This window comes from Phyllostomus discolor, chromosome 5 (assembly GCF_004126475.2).
Source record: "Phyllostomus discolor isolate MPI-MPIP mPhyDis1 chromosome 5, mPhyDis1.pri.v3, whole genome shotgun sequence".
NCBI lineage: Eukaryota > Metazoa > Chordata > Mammalia > Chiroptera > Phyllostomidae > Phyllostomus > Phyllostomus discolor.
The window spans coordinates 133,702,978-133,724,270 of NC_040907.2; the positions used below are offsets into that span (position 1 = coordinate 133,702,978).

A 21,293-nucleotide genomic window follows, 5' to 3' on the forward strand; every position below is an offset into this window, starting at 1 on the left:
TTTCATAACAGATTTATGAGATAAGGCTGTTATAATATAATGCCAACTTTGAGGCTAAAGAATGCAGATATCAACGTAGCCATAGTTATGAAGTCAGGGAACTAGGATCTGGATCTAGTTTGTCTAACACTAGAACTATCTCTCCTATGCATTATGAGAGTCTGCCTTGGCTAGATTATAAAACATCCTTGGTTGATAGGGCAAAGAATTGATCTACAATATTACATAGTAATTTCAAGGTCTAATGTCATGGTTGGTAGCCTCTGAGATGGCGCCTAATGAGCTCCATCTCTTAGTATTCATGCCCCTGTGTAATGCCGCATCCCCCTAAGTAAGAAGGATTTTGTGAGTCACTTCTAATGAAGAAAATACAACAGAAGTAAAGAGATGTCACTTCACTTCTGACATCAGGTTATAAAAAGACCGTGGTTTCCCTGTTGGGCATTCTCTCTCACCCTCTCCTGGGTCACTTCACTCTGGGGGAAGCCAGCAATCATGTTGTGAGACAGCATTGTGGAGAAGCTGACCTGGTGGGGGCTGAGGCCTGCCACGGGCCTCACAAATGAGCTTGGGCACGGTTCTCCTGTAGCTTGCCAGCTTCCATGTGAACAATCTCAGAAGCAAATCTTGCCACATCTGAGCCTTGAGATGAAGATAGCTTTGCCCAAAATCTTGACTGCAAGCTTGTGAGAGACCTAGGTAACCTGCTCCTGGATTCCTGACCCACAGAAACTGGGGAATAACACATTTGTTGTTTGCAGCCATTAGGTTTGGGGGGTAATCTTTTATGGAGCAAGACACAACTGATACAAATGTTAACAAGTGATTGACTAGAGAACTGGAATTTTCCCAAGTCTGCCTCCTTCAAGTCCTTCAACAAATACTGTGTTCTTACATGCCAGGCATCAGATGTGGTCCCTGCCCCCAAACTGCTGATCATCTGATGGTGTGGGGAGCAGAGGGAGAAATGTTTCAAAAATAACTAAATGTCAAAATTCTTTCTAAAATGCTGCAGAAGTAGAGAAAGGACAGAATGGAGCCAGCTAGAAGAACTACAGTTCCAGTCTCCAGATATGGGATATAGGGCAATTACTTCTCTGGGCTTTAGTTTCTTCACTTGAGCAGATCATGAGACTACTTCTGAGAAGTTGGTAGGGTTAAATAAAGATGGCATGAGAACTGGCACAATGCCTGGTGTATATTAGGGGCTCAGAAAATGACAACTCCATGAGCATTATCTTTCTTTTTAAAATAGGTATAATCATGTTGTACAGGATTATTCAGTGTGTAAAGATATATGTACATAAAATGGTTAACACAGGGCATAGTCTTTTTTATATACATTTAGAATATTAATTCCCATTAGTTTCTGTAGACCCTAGGAATCATGTCATGGGTATAGGAGGGGGAAACAATTTTATAAAATAAACTTCTTGGGGTTCTAATCTGTGTTTAAGGTCATTTCTCTAGTTTGCTTCTTCACCCAAAGATTTGATTATCTTTAGCAAAGGGTCTTGCTATGAGCCAATGGAGAAGATGGGGAACAAGGATACATGGAGCATCTGAACATACGACAAAGTAAGAAGGCGCTGGTGATTGGAGATTAGAAATCCTGGATTCACGTGTTGCCTCTGAGTGACCACCAATGTCCACCACCAGATGGGGGATCGGATAGTTTCAGTCTCCTAGGTATTGTATAGCTAAAAATAAATTGTCACCCAACAATGATTATTTATAAAACATATGTCAGTCACAATGTGACAACATAAAGGATTGATGTTCCTTGTGAATTTCCGAGCATTTGACCAACCTGCATCACCACTTAATATGTCTAAAGTAATATGAAGACCAGAAACACACACGAATGCACACCCTCCAAAACAAGTGAAAAATCAGTGTACACTGGATTTTATTTCTACAGGAACTAAACATGACCACTAGATGGCTCTGGAGTCTGACTTCGTCTTTCTATTTCCAGAGCAGTCTCTGGGAAAAACCATCTTAAATTTTCTGAATCAGTTACTTGTTTATCTGATGTGGTGTGAGGTATAAGAAGACATTGTGATATTCTTTTTCCAGCTCCTGGCAATCTCTTGTCAATACATGAACATACTGCCAATTCAACCAAAGTAAACTGATCTTGTCCAGACAAGTGAGTTTCATGTGAGTTTCATGATCTTTTGAAGAGCTTCCTGTAAGTAAATGTAAGTTTCCTAAAATGAAATAGATTATAATTTACAAGTGAAAAATGCCTGATATGCCTATGCCAAAGTGCTGATTCCAGCTGTTCAATTCCTCCAGCAATTTAAATCTCAGCTCTGGCACATCTAAGGTAATGCCTGGGGATACAGTCAACAAGCACGTGTCGAGACCAGTGTTCCAGGGTCCACTTAGACACTGAGAAGCAGAGGGCATCCCTCATGGAGTTTACATTCTGGTGGAAGAGTCAGACAGTAAGCAAATAAATAGGCATGATAAGTTTATATGCTGTGAAGAAAATAAATGATTAAAGTGATGAACTTAAGTGGGCGCAGGTTGGGGTACATTTGATAAGGTGGTCAGAAGTAATCTCTGAAAAGGTAAAATGTGAGCTGGAACTAGAATGACAAGATAGATTCAACCACAGAAAGAGGGTCAGTGAGGTAGGGGCTCCAGGAAGCAAGGGAAGACTAGTAAGGAAGGAGTTGGAGGCAGGCAGGCCAAGCCATGGAGGGACTTAGAGCGTGTATTTCATCTTCTTATGAGTCACTAAAAAGTTTTCAGCAAGTAAATAGTACAACTGACTTACCCTTTTAATAAAGGATCATTTCAGCTGCCAGTGGGCAATGGCCCGTATGACACAGAGTAACACTAACAAGTGCCCAAGAAATGAATAGTAAATAAATGAATGAATGAATGAATGACTGCTTACTCTGTGCCTAACACCAGCAAGGTGCTCATTATTCACTGAAATTCACTTTATGCACATTACACTGATTAAGTTAGAAACACTTTTAAGACAATGGTTCTCAAGCTTCAGTGCCCATTAGCATCTCTGGAATACCTAAGAAACACAGATGGCTACACTATACCCTTAATCATACCTCTCCCCCATTATTTCCCCCCTCCATAGCTTCTGATCCAGCAGTTTGGATTGGGGCCTAAGAATCTGCATCTCTAACAAGTTCCCAGATGATGGTGAGGCCACTGATCTGAGGACCCCACTTGGAGAACCACTGCTGTAAAAGTCTGAGTATAAAATGCCAACAGCTGTTAAAACAAAAACAAACAAAACAGGGAAAACTTATTTCTGTTGCATTGCTATTCAGGCTTCTGGATCTTGAAAACCACATATATCCTCTTCTTATATTATTAATGTGGAAATATTATTCATTTCCTTGTTAAAGATGAAGTGCCTGTCTTTGGTTATGTTCAGCTCTACGGTTCAAGTCAGGATTGGCTTGGACCTAATAGAGAAGCCCATTCCTTTGCCAGATACGCACTATCCCAGCCTCCCTTGCATGACCACGGGACACAGGTCTAACCAAGGAGAAAGAACAGAAGTATATGGAGGATTCTGGTGAAGACTTTATAACATGATAAAAAAGAGAGCAGGGAGAAAGGAGCTTTCATTGGTTGGACAGACTGGTCATTCTCATGCAGAAATAGCCACAATTTCAAAAACATAAATTCCGGTCAGGCAGTGGTATGCTGTAAGTGTTTAACAGGCTCTCAGCCATGGGAAAAAAAAAAAAACAAAAAACAAATGGTTGCTGATTTCCATGGTGTAATCCCCCACAATGACATTTGTGAAGTCACTGTATAGAAACATGGGAAAAGAGGTGACCAATAGACTCCCTGGCTCCAGTAAACCATTGCCAGGGTTTTCCTGGCAATAAAGTATGGTGTTCCTTACCCTGCAATATATGATAAACAAGGCTAATCGCTCATGTTCTTGTGCACATAATGTCTCCTCAAATCCATTTGCATAGCCACATAAACAGCTGAGAAGGTTCAGGAAGGTGTGTGGCACAAAAAATGATGCCCAGGTCTGTGGTTGAGGGAGGGCCTCCTGGTCATGACCATTTGCATTGTTTGAAATCTGAGCCTAAAAGTAATTCTCTGCAGACTTTCACACATCATTATAGGAAGCATGTTAGAAAACAAGAGACACTCTAAGGTTATTCTACAAACTACTCCTCTTATTCAGCTACCTACATTTCTCCTTGGTGTTAAAGGAAACAATGTTTAAAGCAAATGAAAGCAAATCATATTTGGGGGGTGTAGCTCTGAGGAACTAGCAGGTCCAGTTCCTTTGACTGGGCCGTCATTAATTTCCTATTCTCCACATCCCAGTACTCACCCATGCTTCTGATCAGCCGCTGTGCAAGGTTTCAATGTCTTGAAAATTTTTTCCAACAAATCATTCCTGGTCCTCACCTGACATCACAGTCTACCCTCTAGACAAAAGAGCTTCTGTCAGGTCCTCCTTACCCTCAATGCAGCACACTTCCTGAAATGCTCATCACCGTGTTCAGCATTTTCCGAACTTCTGGATTGCAAGAACAGGCTGGGGAGGTTTACAGACACAGATTCCTATATCTCACACCTTGATCTACTGAACTGAAATCTCCAAGAGAACAAACCTGGAAATTTGTGACAAACAAGTGCCCAGGTGATTCTTACAGCCATTTTAGAAAAACCCTGGCTTATCGTTCTTTTTCACTGTTTAGTTCTCAGCTTTACCGTCACTTCCTCAGAGAAGCCCTTCTTGACCACCAGGATCAGTGTGGGTCTCCTTCTTCACTGTATTAGGCTCACAATACTTTGAAGGACTTTTTAGCCCTTGCTCAGGTGAACTTTACTGAGAGTTCTCCCATCAGATTGTGAAATCTGTGAAAGTAGAAAGTGTGTCTGGCTTTAGACTGTACCTAGATTAGTTAGCACCATTCCTGGTTAAAAGTAGGTTCTCAATAAATGTAGGTTGAATGATTAACTTCTGGACCTATCTCACATCTGAAAATCTAAACATAATGACCTCTTCATCAGGAAACATCCGTAAGGGCAAGCACATTTGTCTGGACCCACAACCTAAATGTGTGTCCCTGTTACAAGTCCTGTACCCACCATCAGTCTCAATTTCCTTAATTCTAAAGGAAGTGGGAATGGATGAAGATGGGGATGCTCCTAGTACGGCCAGTTATAACACATTAAGGGTTGAGTGTGAGCATTAGAAACATGACATAATAAGAAAAAGGGAAGTCTTGCCCTAAGGAAATACACATTTTAGGTCGTGGTCCACCACGGCAATGGAGGTTAACCGGAAGTGTTTGCACTGCATTCTGGGGTAATCTCAGTTGCTGCTGGTGCAATCCTTGTGGTGTTGGTTGGGTTGAACCCTTTCATCCCACTGTCTCCACAGGGCAAATGTTCGGCATCTGATATTTAACACCATGTGCCAAGGGGGAGGCAGTGCAGGCAGAGATCAAAAAGGAGATGCAGCATTTTCCAAAGAGCACCGTATGTCTATTTTCATTTCCAAACCAAATGAGATGGGTTACGGAATAAATGTAGAATTTGTGTCAATTTCTTGATTCTTAGGGATCAGACAACTTAATTTTATTTTTATCTTCTCAGTCTGCTCCAACACCAAATGCTTGCCCTTTCGAACACCCATTCTGTTTTTGGCTGTTCTTACCAGTTCCTTTGACTAAAATCTAAAAATATGAATCTTACGGGGACCAGATAGCCATTTGATACCTATTGGCTGCATTCATCTATGTGCCATTTTGCTATATGAGGGCACTAACCGAATGAGGCCTGTCATTGTCAGACATGATCAGTGAGGAAGGACCACTGAGAACTGGAGGTGACTTGGCTCAAATCCATTCTGGGATTTGGAAAACAGAATTCTTAATACAAAACCCAGTGTACAAAAAGGCCCAGGGGTTCTCAAGTTGACCATAGATTATTAGAGCTGTTAGAAATCCTCATGATGCTCTAGTGCCCTTTTAGCTTCGGTTTGAAGAAAATCTTACTAGAATCACACTACACGAAAGAGGTACACGCAGGGCTGCTCACATTGTCACTGGAGTGGGGCACCCAGAGTCCCACCCATCCTCTCCCCAAGATAGTTTCTGAGAAGACTTCCTAAATTCAGCTTGAAAATTGGGCACCTACCACATCTTCATTTCACACCTCAGAAAACTGAAGTGCAAAAAGGGCATTGATTTTCTCAGGATCACAGAACTCACCGACGGAGAGCCCAGCCAGAGCCAGGATCTCTTGGTTGCTGCTTCAGGGCTGGGTCCCCTCACTGGAGTGCAGAACCTCAGCCATTGTCCCTTCCTAATGGGCACTATTGCTAAAATCTGTCCCCTGGTAAGTTTAGACATTTCTGCATGTATTTGCTATGAGCATTGAAAAAGGTCTTAGGGAACAGACAGAAGCCAAGCCCAATCAGCCCAGTACTTAACAAAAGCCAAACATGTATAAATAATGATATCCCACTTCATGTTCAGAATGAGAATCTTGGTAGCCAAAACACTTGAAGAAGCCAGAGAAGTAGAAACTGCAGGATTGCACCCCTACACCCCCCAGCAGAAACCTTTCCTTATTTACCTACTATAAAACCGACTCTCCAAAAGGTATTCAGATTTTGCCTGGGGGCCTGATGGGTTCACAGAGATCACTGGTATCTTTGATGTGAAAGGTCACCCAAGGGGCCTAACACGTGTCATGCTTTTCTTTGTGTCCCTTATGGGAACATTTCTTACCTACTTACCCCTCCATTACAATTTAGGGGAAGAGATTATCTGGGCTAAAACCAAATGAATTAATGTGACATGAGACATTAATATGAGACCAAAAAGGAAAGCATTTTCTCTTAATTTATCTGACAGGTTACATATTGTTACCTGGAAGAGTAATTTGTGACTCCTGAAAAGGATGCTTTTTACTGGCTACTTTTGACAAATTGTATTTGTCCCTTTGTATTTATTTTGCTATTAATAAAATTGACATAAAATATACTATCCTCAGAAACATGTCTTCCTTTGCATTTATTTAGCCACCTTTCATGAATTTCTTCCAGGAACCCATCTATACATAGCAAATTTTGTTACTTTGACTTGCCTGCTGCTCTCTGCCAACCACTGTATGTATCTTTTAATTAAGTAGAAAAGAGATCTTAAAAGCTCACATAAGCCCAGGAAACTCTATTTCTGGCTGACAGCAATGTCTCCTCATTTGCTAGCAAAAGCACAGATTGACAGAATAGAATAGATCAAGAAAATTGATCGTTACTCATATGCTGGATTGAGTCAATATATGTAAATCCATCCTATTGCTGGCAGGCACTGAGATGCTTGCCATGCAGAACAGACACACTTACAGCCTGTTTTCTAGTCCAAATGCCAGCCTTGTGCTTTAATGCAGCAAAACTACAGTTACGTACTCGGAAAGCTCTTTTGTATTCATAACAACTGCAGTCTGAATGTGGTTCAGGACAGAGAAACTGTATTTATGAGCCACCATCTCTTCAGAGTCAATACAATTTGCAGTAAATACAGTTTAAGTTAGAGCTATGGTATAGATGCTCTGGGAATTTTCTTTGTGGTTTTACTACATATTTTGGAAACATTTTAAATGTTTGCTGCTTTCAAGTTCATTTCTTTAAAGTGAGCAGCCTCACATGGTGGTTGTGAAGATCAAGTAAACTGGTCTGAAAAAGGTTTGAAAAAAAATTAAAAGCATTATGCAAATGGGAGCTGATTATTATATATATTTTTGGTCTCAAGGCCCTTTTACTTAAGGGCAATGCTCTTTAGTTATCCCAAGACCTGTTTTAATCTTGATTTAAAAGACTAGAATATTAAAAGTAGCAGTGCATGAAACAGAAGACCTAGGAAGATAAAATACACATATGTTTAGATAACTCTTAACATCTTCTCAGAGAAGAATAATTATGAACCTTGTAGTATCAAAGAAGAGTCATGTTTCTTTCATCAGGAGTAGGATTCAATAGTACATGAATCTGAGCCTTTCAAAAACTCTTACAATTGCTCTTCTGTTCTTTGCCTAAACCTGTTTACAAACTAAGGACAGTCATCCATTCTATGCTGTAAATTGCAAGAGGACCATAGTTCATAAACAAATATAGGTAAACCATCATTCAAGCTGATTTAGTGCTCTCATAATATATGGCAGTAATCATAAGGAAAGCCTTTCTGAAAAGAATTAAAGCTGAGTGATAAGGACTGGGGCCTGCTGTAGCTTTAAGAGAGATACCAGAAAGAGCCCATCAATTAATTTCCATCCATTCTAGTCACTCCTAACAACATGAGGGTCTCTCTTTCTATTTCTCTCATCCTAAAAGTAGTAAATGCCTCAATTAACCTGGGCAAGTGGCTAGAAATGTTTGCAGGGACAGAATTACATGTTAGAGTGAGAAAGCATTTTAAAGATCTTTAATTCAAGGTCCCATCTTTACAAGTTATTCTCCACCCTTCATTTCATTCCCCCTTATCTTGTTATTGTCTCCCATTCTTCTCTGGTCTTTGTTTCCCATCTGCCTGTGAAATTCTCTGGTCTCCAAGTTCTCAGTTTTGCTTATCCCATATATGTCCTCTTGAAGTCAGCCCCTGAGTCTTTCTGACACAACCTTGGTAGTCTTTGATAGCTTCCTTGCTCTCTGGTACATGGTAGGTAATCATGTACATTTCTTACCTCAGACTGGGAATCATCCAAACACAAGTGGTAGGAAATAGTATTTCAAGGCTACAGCCTGCATGTGAGATATGCACATTACTAATAATGTGCTCACTCTTTCTAGATCTTTTCAGTCAGCAGCATTAGGAGGCAGTTTGTCTATAATCTCCCTATTTCCAAATCCCCCATTTTTAAAATAGCCATGTTATGTACACTACTAAGGCATCCAGACATTACATACCACTACACTGTCACCCTTATAGTGACTTTCTAGTCTTAATTGTACAGGTAAATTCATATTTAATGTTCACTACCCACCATATGGGAAATTTGGTTGTCTGAAGCTCATTTATTAGTATAGAGTGAAAAAATTTTCCATTCTTTTATGGACCAATACTTTTGTAGAGTACAATGAAAATAAATTACTAGAGAAGTGATTCCTGGGCTTGGATGTCAGAACAACGTCAAAGTGCTGTAAAAGTTTCAAACTGCTTACTATTAAATTCCATTCTCATTTCACTGTGGTCTGGTAGATTCCTCAGGAAAGGCACATGAGAACAATATTCTCTGTGTCTTGCATGTTTACATCAGTTTACCAGAGGCTTTTTATACTTGAAGATCAATTTGGCTGAACATAAGGTTCTTGGCCCACATTTTCTTTCCTGAGATTTCTCAAATATATGACTATATTTTCCTTGGTCATAAAAGTGTTACTGTTAAAGATTCTAATGGCAATCTAATTTTCTTTCTATTGGTCTTTTTGCTGGGATATCCAAAGAATTTTTCTTTACAGGATAATGTTTGTCATTATGAGTCAATTTTCAGTCCCCTCAATATGTAATTTCAAATTGTCTTTTATTTCAGAAAAGTTTTTTGAATTATAATTTTCCTTCAGGGACTCCTATTATATAATAGAGATTACAATATTCATTGTACCATGGAAACTTTTAGCAGTCTGGTGAAACCATTAGATCCTTTCTCAGAACAATATTTTAGATGCATAAAACGAAATACATAGACTATAAAAGGAAATTAATTATATTGAAGTAGAGTTCTCAAAATATTTTTAAATTGTGCTACAGTAATACATTTACTTCTTTATTAATATATTAAATAATAAGTTCTGGTGGCAGGTCTAATAGCAACATGAACATAAATGATATTTGGAGACATTTTATAAAATTGTAATTTGATATTGTGACATTTGTCATTAGTTTTGGTGACAAAGTAACAGGTACTATTAATACTACTATGTTCTGGTGCATGCATTAATAATTAAAGAAAAATGTTAAATTTCGGTTAGACATTAGCAAAAATGAAGATATCATATTTTTCCCAACCAAATCAACAGACCACCTGAATTTTACCCAGAAACCCTAAAGTCCATGACTCTAGATAATGAGTCCTTGTATTAGACTCATCCCTTTCCCTCAGATGCTTGTTTAAATGCTTTTTCATATCTTTTTGAGATTTAAAATGCTCTTCCTACCTATGTTCTATTTCTCTCACTGCATTATCCTTTCTGTTATTTGCTTTTGTGTGCCTCTTGGCTCAACTGCATTACAGAAATGACTTTATTATTTTGTTTCTCTTTTTTGATCTTCCTTAAGCACCTCATTTCTGAGTTTTTCTATTTTTAATTTATTGTTACAGCTTCTACTATTTGTTTTGTTTCTTTAGCTCACTTTGAAATTCTGGGTTTGGTTTTTCGTCCATTTTGTGGACGTGTCTTTCCACGTGCCTCCCAGGCCAGGGGGGATTTTTTCTGCTCCTCATTCTCTATGAGACTGCATACCTTCTCCTTTGCTCATATGTAAGTAGATGAGAGTCTGTCTACTTTTAGGAAGAAGAGGCCAAAACAGCTTTTCTAGACTCATGATTCTAAAGTCCTTCTGTTGTTCTTCTCAAAGTGGTTTACACAGATGACAACGGGGTGATGGACAGAGGGAAGGGGTGGGGGCTGTGTGGGGGTGGAAAAGCAGGGAGGGGGGATGGGGACATCTTTAATAGTGTCAATAATAAAAATAAAGAAAAAATATGGTCTTATACTTTGTGAGATCTCTTTTCTACTCTCCAATCCCATTTTCATTTGGATTTTTTGCCCCTTTGTCCTTGCTCTGCTCAGTTTGGAATCTATTCCCAATAGTTTCTCCTGGAAGGGAATGACTTGTTAATTATCAATGGTTTATAGGGCCCAGGCTGCTCCAGTACCATTAAATTTTATCAATGCAGTCCTCTTGCTCCCACCCATGATTTGGTTCTGCAAAACTCCCACCAGTCCAACCACATTCTCCAGTGAAACCTCTTAGGGATATCAGCATGCTCTGGTGCTCAGGATCTCCCGAATCCGCCTTGCTGTGTCTTTACTTCCATGTGCAGAGACGCTGATACTGCACAGGTCTCCTGGCTCTCACGGGGTTTTTTCTAACACATTCATGTTTGGGGTTTGTAGAGATAGATTAAAACTAGTAATTGTAGAGAGATAGAGAGAGAAGTATATGATAGATGATAGATATAGATATATCTAGATAGATATAGATGTAGATATAAGTGTAGATATAGTATGTGGGTTGTTAGATTTTATACCTTGTTTGCTCTATTAGTTTTATATAGGGTAGTGGGGATAATTTTGTCCCCCAGAGGACATTTGCCAAGGTCTAGAGATAGTTTGGTTGTCACAACTGGTGATGGGGGGGGCAGCACCATAGGCATTTAATGGATAAAGATCAGGAATGCTGTTAAACATTCTATAATACACAGGATAGCCCCCCATAACTAAGAATTATCCAGTCCAAATTATCAACAGTGCTGAAGTTGAGAAAATCTGCTCTATGGGAATTTGGGGAGATTAAAAAATTTAGGTGTAACTGACATCTTCCCAGCTGCCTCCCAAAGGCCTAATCAATTCTTCATCCAGAATGGTGGTTCACTTCTATCCCCTACCATCCATCCCCTAGTTCAAGTCCATATTTTCTTTGACTTAAATTATTGCGATAGCTTCTTAATTGGTCTGCCTGAAACAACTCTCCCTTCCCTCCAGTCCAAGTCATCTTACCCAGGATGCCAGAGTAAGTTTCCCAAAGCACAGCTCACATCACGCCAAACATCCACTCAAAGAAATCCAGGGACTTGCCAGTCCCTTATAAATAAAGTTCAATCTGTAAATTCAAAGTTTTTTATGCTTTGTCCCCAGTGTATCTTCTTGACTTTTACTCCCTCTACTCCCTTACACATAATGTGCAATGCAGTCAAGTGGTCACCTTCACCATTTGACAAATATGTCTCTTTTTTTATTTTCCTAAATTCTCTGTTAAGACCACTCCCTCAACTTGCAGTGCCTCACCTTGCCTCCAGTGCATGCCCGAAGCTCCCTTCTACAAGAAGCCTTTTACTTCCTCTTTTTCTCCCCCACCCCACTCCAAAAATGCATTCTTGCTCTCTCAAATAGCTTAACATTTTAGATATGCTTTTCTTATAGTATTTAAATTGTTAGAATATAATTATATTATATGCTACTATATTGCAATATTACTGTAAGCAAAGATTGCTTATTTTTCCTTTTGGCATGTCTCATAGCATACAGCAAAGGCTTATACAGAGTAGACCCTCAACAATACTTTTTAAATAAGTAAATGAATAAAACTGAGCCCTAAAGAGGTAAGATAGTCAGTCATCCACAATTCTTCTCTCTGGACAGTGGCAGAGACTACATGATTCTACACGATTCTAAAACATAACTAGAGTAATGGGTTCCTAAGATCACTTTATAAAAATGATACTATAGGCACCATCATTATTAGTAGTAGTACATTATTATTACTAATAATTACTAATTTGGGACTTGTGTTGGATGGACAACAATAAACAATCTAACTTAGGTAACCTGGTTACTGGTATCAAGGATCATTTCTAGGCACATCAATTCATTCAGCTAGAGGTTCAACAGGTGATTAACCAGATATAATATTGAATATTAAATATTAATAATTATTTGATACTCTACCTCCCAATGAGATACTCCATCTCTAACACCTTTGAACTTTGTTTTTATCTTGAGTTATATTTTAAAAAATAATAGGATCATAGTCCACAGAAGAGATATACCATAAGTCTAGGCTATCTTGTCTTAGGTAGGCTCCAATTTATTTTTTGGTACTGCTTATCAAGTGCTCTTTGTAGACTCAGCATGGCATTAAACACTTCATATACACATGTACGCCTGTAGGTAGAACATATCTGGTCCTTCCTGGTGGTCTATTATGAGCACTGAGAGAATCCCCACTTTCCAAACTGCCTCCTTGCGTACCATTCCCAGTCTTGTCTCATGGTTATAGATTTTCACTTTGATGTTTAAAACAGAAACACTTACAAGTCATTTATGCCATGATTGCAGTGCGTTTCAGATTCCCTGCTGCAGAGCTAGTATGAGGACCATGAGGTCACAGTTCTGACAGTGAAGAGAAGAGCCCAGGCATTAATGCAACAAGCACCATGGATCCAGTTTCTCGTATTCACAATGTGGCCACAGGCCAGACCCTTCTCAGTCTCCTCCCATCATTTCTTTATTCTCAAGCTTCTCCTACAACACAATTAGACATAACCCTTGCACTTTTAAAAGGAGTCTGACCAGAAAATAAAACCTCAAAAAATATATCTTACTATTATTCTTTAGAGTAAGAAAGAGGCTGTGTGTCTTAATGTAGGAAGAGCTGCCTATGTATCATAGTTTCACAATTAGTACATGGGGATGACAACTGAAAAAATCCATATAATATGGTTTTTACAGATAGTAAATGGAGAGCACAATAGGCACCAAACCCTTTTGGAGTAAAAATATTAAGGATATAAAAATGCAACAGGTTGTTGGATCCTGTAGCTTTGATCCACATTATTTCAAAATATTAGAAATTATTCCTTTTTTCCCCTTGGGAATTGAAATTATTCTCTGAGATCTAGACTTAGGCATGTCTCTGAATACTAAATATCAATTAATATTAAAAGAGAAAAGCTGTGTGAAATATGAAAGATGGGCTTCTTACTTATATGCTTATCTCTGCCAGGCACATCAATTTGGGCTAATCTCTTATAATCCTGGTTTAATTTCTTAGCAATTTTCTCCTTTATAGACACTTTATACTCTCACTCACTTGTTATCACACCTGCAGAGCAAATAAAATGCAGGTAAGCTTCAGTGGCCACACAACTGTCTTTAGGTTTGTGCAATGCTAAAACCAACCTTCCATCCTCGGCATCTTTCCTCAAAAGAGACCATACTGATGGACTCAACATATGCAGATTTCCACTAGCTCACAAATAGTTGTACTTTGTTTATTTTGTAGACAGACAAGACCATAGATGAGACTGTTGTTCAGCAAATATTCAATTCCCCCCTCCAAAACCTGTTTCCTGAGAGGAATATATTCCCCAGCGCATTGATGTTAATCTTGGCCCTGTGATTTGTTTTGACCTCATGATAAGCAGAGCGTAACACTCTCTCTCTTGATTTGGGCTTGGCCATCCATGTGATCTGCTTTGGCCAATGGGATATTAGCTGAAATGGCACAAGACTTGAAATAAGCTTGCATTTGTCATAAGAAGAATCTACCCTGGGTAATCTCTTGTTTAAGGACAATGAGATACATGGAACAGACCTTGATCCAAACTACATCTTGGAGCCAGATCAGCTCAATCCTAGCAGGTCCACAGACACGTGAGAAATAAGTGTTTATCATGTGCCAGGAGCGTAATTGTGGCGATGGTTCACTTAGGCAGTCAGGTATGTAGCAAAGCCCTTATCATCTGTTAATCCCCTACAGCAATCACTGCCCATTTGGCTTCTCTGACACCAGCCCCTGTCACCTCCAAACACCTTGCCCAGTACTGCCACTTTCAATGCCCCAAATTCCTCTTCTAATTATGCTATTTTCTATATAATGCTATGGATATTTTTATAATTGAGTGTGTTCTGCAAAATGTGTCTCCTGAAAACTAACATCCCTCAAATGATAATAAATGCACCTCCATAAAAGAATCTGCAATCATATGTCATTGGGAAACACAGAATTGAAAAATGCTAAGTTTTTGTTGCACGGCATTTTTTACTAGAGAACTTCTCAGAGCCTTGATATATCATTGTGCATTGTGCTTCTTTAAGCAGGGGTCGTGGGAAACATCATTTTAAAAAATGTATTGACCCCAGAAACTACTTCATAGCCACACAAATTAACATCTCAAAGGTCATCAGTGATCTACTGCACACAACTTGTGAAGCAGTAGTCCAGTGGATGAAGTCTAAAACATGCCAGGACATTCATGACCCTCCACCATACAGCCCAGACTACATTATTATCATGCTTTTATAATGCTTATATGTTTCCAATTATAAAAATAGTATAATCTCATCATAAAAATCATAAAAATGCAGAAAAGAGAAAGTAAAAAATTATATACAATCCTACCATCCAAAATGAACCAGGGTTTTGATTTCAAATGTATTTTCTTTTAGTCTTTGTTATATTTTATCTGCTTGTGACAATATAGAACACTAAAATTATACTTTTTATATTTATAAAAATATATATTATGAATAAAATATATTCTCACTTCACTACAAAATATTTCAAGCAAATAAAATTATACCTACTCTTAGCTCTGCAGGTATCGTCACCTTCATCGTACAACTCAGGTGTTTATGCTTTCCCAAGGGGAAACACTGTGCTGTGCAGCGGCCAGCCTCTTCCATGTTACTCCTCCCCTTTCGGGTCCATTCCTTCACTCCCCAGAAGATGACCATGATCCCTGGTCTATCACTCTTCTGGCTTACTTTTATAATTTTGCTACATATGTTTGTGTCATAAACAAAATAGTGTTTGGTTGTCATGTTTTTAAACTTATAAAATTGGAATCCTACTATAAATATTCCTTTGTAACTTACATTCTGTTTTGGGACCTTTTCTACCTTGTTCTATGGTGCTCACATTATTCAGTTATTTTAATTACAATGTGGAATATATAACATTTTTTAAACCATTTTTTCCTTTTAATTGATTTTCTATCCATTTTTTGTCATTACAAGCAATGGTAAGAAAGTCTAAAGCTGAATTTTTTGTACATGCATGTTGTTAACTTTCCTAGGTATTGTCATATTAATCTCCAAAGTGGTTGTGATCATTTATATTCTCCCCATAAGAAGGACTTCCATACTATATCCTTACTAATACAGATGTAGCCAAGCTTTTAAATTACTGCCCACTCTGATGATTATCAAAACATATGTTATGGTTTTAACTTGAATTTCCTTAATTACTAATGAGGAAATGTATTTTTTTATACTACTAGTCTTTCAGGTTTCTGCTTTTGCCAGATGCTTGTTCGTATCCTTTGAATACTGTGGATTTTTATTAAATTCTTTCCTAATTATAAGAGTAATATGTGCTCAGTTGTAAAATTGTAAGGAAAAGGAAATCACCTCAAATCCCACCACCCACTGGTTAATATTATTAACATTGAGCTACAATTTCCGTATAGTGTTTTAATATACACAATTGTTTTATATAGTGAAAATAAGAAGAAATTGTGAAGAGGGCCTCGGTGATAAATTTTTCCACTGGGTTGTTTATAATCCTCTCCAGATTAAATATCAAGGACATTCAGTGTTTGAAAAATACAGAACACTACTAGTCAAGATCTTTGGCATTGAAAATGGCCAGAATATAAGTATTTGCTTTACTTTGTGTAGAACAAAAGCAAATCTTTTGTTTAGTCATTTTCCAGGCTCTCTAACCCAATGTCGTACTTAGGTCATCCATTGTGAATAAGCACTTGTCGAGAGAAGTACTGTGAACACTGCAAGGGGTTGCATCTGAAAGGGAGCACAGCGGAGTGAATGATACAACTCAAGAGTTATACCTGGTGCCAAGAAATTGGGAAAAAAATAAGAGGTCAAGGGAACACTGCAAGGCTAAACTTAGCCACATAATCTGGTTAGGCTTCAAATAAGAAAATTCAATTTATTATTGATTTCAAGGTGAGGGTGTAAAATGTAATGTAATCAGCACAGTGTCTAGAATTTCTATTTTTGCTTATTTTTATCACCTACACATTTATAGTGTATTTTAAAATAATACTTTTAAATAATAGATGGATCACATCCATGAGTAGTTTCTGAACCTTTGAATAATGGTGAAGGTTTTTCTGTGGCCGTCACACATTAAAGACAATCTGGGTGCTTTTTAAATTCTTGAGTTACAACTTTTCACCCAAAAGCAGTGAGATTTTTCTCAAATTCTGGCATTTGCTATTACAGAAAGGTTAGGGTCACTCTTTGTAGGAAACATTTTTCGTTCTGCCTGGGTGACTGTAGGATTTATTTTTATTCTGCTAATTCAAACATTTTGGCTAGTCATGGTCAAGTGCGATTCTCTTTTTTTTTATTTGTGTCTGGCATGCAGTGAATCCTTCTGCTCTCAATACTTAAGTCTTTGTATGACTCAGAAAAGTTACTTTTTACATAGCATATGTCTTTGGTTATTGCTTGATCTCCAATTCTTGCTTTCTACTCTTAAAACACCTAAAGTCATTAGGTTTTATCTATTCTCTGCCTTGTAGAGCCACAGTCTCCTTCATCATTTTTAGCTTTCTTTCCTTTTCTCTGTATATTTTAAAAGCTCCAGAGTTTGCTCAATGCATCATTAATTTGATTTTCTATAGTGTCTACTCTGTTCTTTACTGCTATACAATTTTATCCAGCTGTGCCATTTTTGATGTTTTAAAAGTCCTTTATTTACTCAGAAACCTTCCTTTTATCATTGACAGCAGAGTTTCTCATCAGGACCCCACCATATGGTATACTGAGGGGAAGGGTAATTCCACCACAGAAACCAAGGTGCCTATAAGAAGGGCAAATGGACATTAGGACGCCAAAATTCCATGAACCTCCACCACACGTGAGCTCTAACCTGTACCTTCAGGTTTCACCCACACCATCTTACATCTATCTGACTCATCCTATTTTTTTCTCACATCTCAATTAGCTGACTTCATGTTAGTCCTATAAAGGATTGGTCACTAGCTTAGTATTGGTCATCAGCTTAGTATTCTTGGCTATGGATGACTTGTTGAGAGGCCACATCTTAAGGGGTGAGTCTGGAAGACTCATAAATATGTGGAAATTAAATGCAAATGAACAATTAATTAATTAAAGAACAAATCAAAAGGAAAATAAAAAAATATATTAAGACAAATGAAAATGGAAACATAACACACCAAAACTTATGGGGTTCAGCACAAGCAGTTTTAAGAGGAAAGTTTATAGCTATAAACGTACACTTTAAGGAAAAAAAAGAGTAATCTCAAACAACCTAACATTATACCTTAAGGGACTAGAAAAAAAAGAACTAAGTAAAAGTTAGCAGAAGGAAGTGAACAATAAAGATCAAATCAGAAATAAGTGAAACAGAGATTAGAAAAAATAACAAAACCAAAATTTCATTCTTTGAAAACATAAAAATTGATAAATGTTTAGCTAGATTAACCAAGAAAAAAAAGACTAAAATAAGTAAAATTATAAATGAAAGAGGAGATATTACAACGGACACTACAGAAACACAAGAATCATGAGTGAACTGTTTTGAACAAATATACTCCAACAATCAGGGCAACCTAGAAGAAACAGATAAATTTCTAAATACAAACAACCTACCATAACTGAATCATTAAGAAATAGAAACTCTGAACAGACCAATAATGAGTAAAGAGACTGAATCAGTAATAAGAACCCTCCCAACAACAACAACAAAAAAGCTCAGGACCAGATGGTTTCACTGGTGAATTCTACCAAACATTCAAAGAAAAATTAATACCCATCCTTCAAACTTTTCCCCAAAACTGAAGAGAACACTCCAAACTTATTTTATGAGGTCAACATTACTCTGATACCAAAGCCAGATAGAGACACAACAAGAAAATTATAGGCCAATATTTCTGATGAATATAGATGCAAAAAATTGTTACCATTATACTAGCAGACCAAATTCAGCAGTACCTAAAAGGATCACACACCATGATCAATAAGGATGGTTTATACCCCTGGACTATAAGGATGGTTTAACATAAGTAAATTAACAAATGTGATACATCATATTAATGGAATAAGTAAAATTTATATGACATTTAATTGAAAAATAAAATTATGAAAAATAAAATTTATATGATGTAGAAAAAGCACTTTACAAAATTTGACATACTTTCAAGATAAAAATTCTAAACAAATTGGGTATAAAAGAAATGTACCTCAATTTAGTAAAGGCCATGTATGATTAGCCTACAGCTAACATCATACTCAGTGGTTGAAAGCTTTTTCTGTAAAATCAGGAGCAAGTTAAGGATGTCTACTCTTAACCCTACCAACCAAATGACTATGTGGGTATTGTTTCCTGGTATAGTACAGGTAGGGTAGATAGTATGGTGTTATAATCAAGATACCCCAAAACAAAATGACATAAATAAGATAGATGTTGATGTCTCCCTCATTTACCAGTCCAAAGACAGGAATTTTAAGAAGGCATAGCAACTCTGTGCCATAATGTTATCATGACCCAGCTTCCTGCTATCCTGTTGCTCTGTTGTCTCCTACGATGTTGCCTCTGATTTTACTTTCAAATCTGAGTCACACCACCTCTGTAGTCCAGAACAGAGAACAGAGAAAACTGAAGGGCAAACTAATTTCTTTTTTTTCTATTTGGTTTATACCTATTGATGTATACTTTATGTACATTAAACTTCTCATATGACCCACATGTCCATCCATAGGTGAATTAGTAAGCCATTTCTTTTAAGCCATGGGTGCAGATTGTACACATACAAACCACTGATAAAAAACTACCCAAAGGTCATACCAGGCTGCAAAAGAGGCTGGATAACATTTCCTCAAAGTGGGAACCACCTGCAAAGCTGCATCTCCAGTAATACAGAAAAGGAAACAGACTTTGTAGGATAGCCAGCAACCCACAACTCCTGGTGAACTTTCTTCATGCTGTAACTCATGGAAGGCATCTCCTCCAGGAAGGCTTTTCTGACCTGCAGAGTTGAATTAAGTGTCTTTCCTCTGCTCACTGAGACCCACTACTCAGGAATCTATCACTATACGTAGGATGCTGAGTTACTGAAATTACTCCTTGTGTCTTCACCTATGTATTTTATTTGGCATGGCTCTAGTTTATCTTGTCAACAAATGACAAAGCTGAACTAAGCTGGCACACTTACGAAGATTGACTACGACTGATAATTCCTTTTTAGTATTAATCACACTGATCTGTTATTTAATAGGTGCCCACTATGTGCTAAACACTACTCTAGGCTCCTTAAATACATTATTGCTTCACAACAATTCTGTGAAGTAAGAATTATCATCCCCATTTTATTGAGGAGGAAACCGAGGCTTGTAGAGATCACAAAACTTGCCCCTGTTTACAGATCCCATCGGTAACAGAAGCAGAATTTAACTTACCTGTCCAATCCAAAGCCTAGTCTTTTTTCACTTGAGCACACCTCTTCTCCACTGTCATTATTATGCTGATCGACCTCTCTAAAAATGCACACTATGCATATATTAATATTTTTAGCATTTTTATATATTTTACTACTTTACCCTGGAAGGAAATGTTTCTTAATTTCCTTTTCCATCTGCATGTCAGGTTATTGCTTATATAAACTAAGAGCTAACCTGACTGATTTAAAACGAGAATCTCTGTCCTAAAAGAGCCCAAATTAAAATGCAAGATCTGACTTATAGCTCATTTCACAGATGAAAAATGGAATCACAAAGACACAAAATGATTACTGGAGTCAAACAGGGCACTGGTTAAATGGGCCTCAAGTGTCCTGCCTCCCAGTGAGGCAACATGTGTTTGGAAAGAATATGGACTGTGTAGCTCAATACCTCAAGATTTAAATACTGACTACCACTAGAATGGGTGACCTCAGGCACGTTTTCTAACTTCTCTGGGACTGTTCATAATGATACCTACCTTGTAGAGGTGCTTGTGAGTACTGGAGATGAATGATGGAAAGTACCTAATACAGTGCAAGGCATAGAATAAGCACTCATTAAATGCTAGTTCTCTCTCTCTCTCTCTCTCTCTGTCTCTCTCTCTCACACACACACACACACACACACACAAAGTCTAGCCTTTTCCTGGAGCACATATTGCTTTACACAGGGTGATGGTCTTCCCCCCTTTCTGACACCCATATAAATCTCTCACTGTAAAAATCTACAGCTAGGTGTGTATGAAGCAGAGTCCATTCTAAAGGCTTTTTAATTCAAAGGAAGAAAAGTTTGTGCTGAGCCAATATTTCTACTATTCAGCCATTAAATATTAATCGATGTCAATGCATTTGAGGGAGCCTTTAGCTGTGACAGGTGAGCTGAAAGTAGAAATTTTGATTTAACGAGGCCTCCCAGCCGCTTTGGCAAAATGTCAGGGTGCAGGGTGTGGTGGAGAATAATTAACTAATAAACAACCTTCTGAAAAAGATCAGGAACTATGAAATTGGGTATGAAGACAAGGCTCCTCTTAGTTTTTCCCAGAACATTTTTCTTTTTG

The 21,293-nt window shown here is 37.9% G+C and overlaps 1 long non-coding RNA gene across 1 annotated transcript; it reads right to left on the minus strand.

Annotated features, from left to right (window-relative positions):
• Positions 1-1,549: 1,549 nt before the first annotated feature.
• On the minus strand, positions 1,550-19,030 carry LOC118500831. Its single transcript, XR_004903416.1, has 3 exons — positions 18,979-19,030; positions 15,436-15,437; positions 1,550-1,562 (listed from the first exon to the last, which is right to left on the minus strand). It is a non-coding gene; the product is annotated as an uncharacterized LOC118500831 (long non-coding RNA).
• Between the last annotated feature and the right edge of the window lie 2,263 nt (positions 19,031-21,293).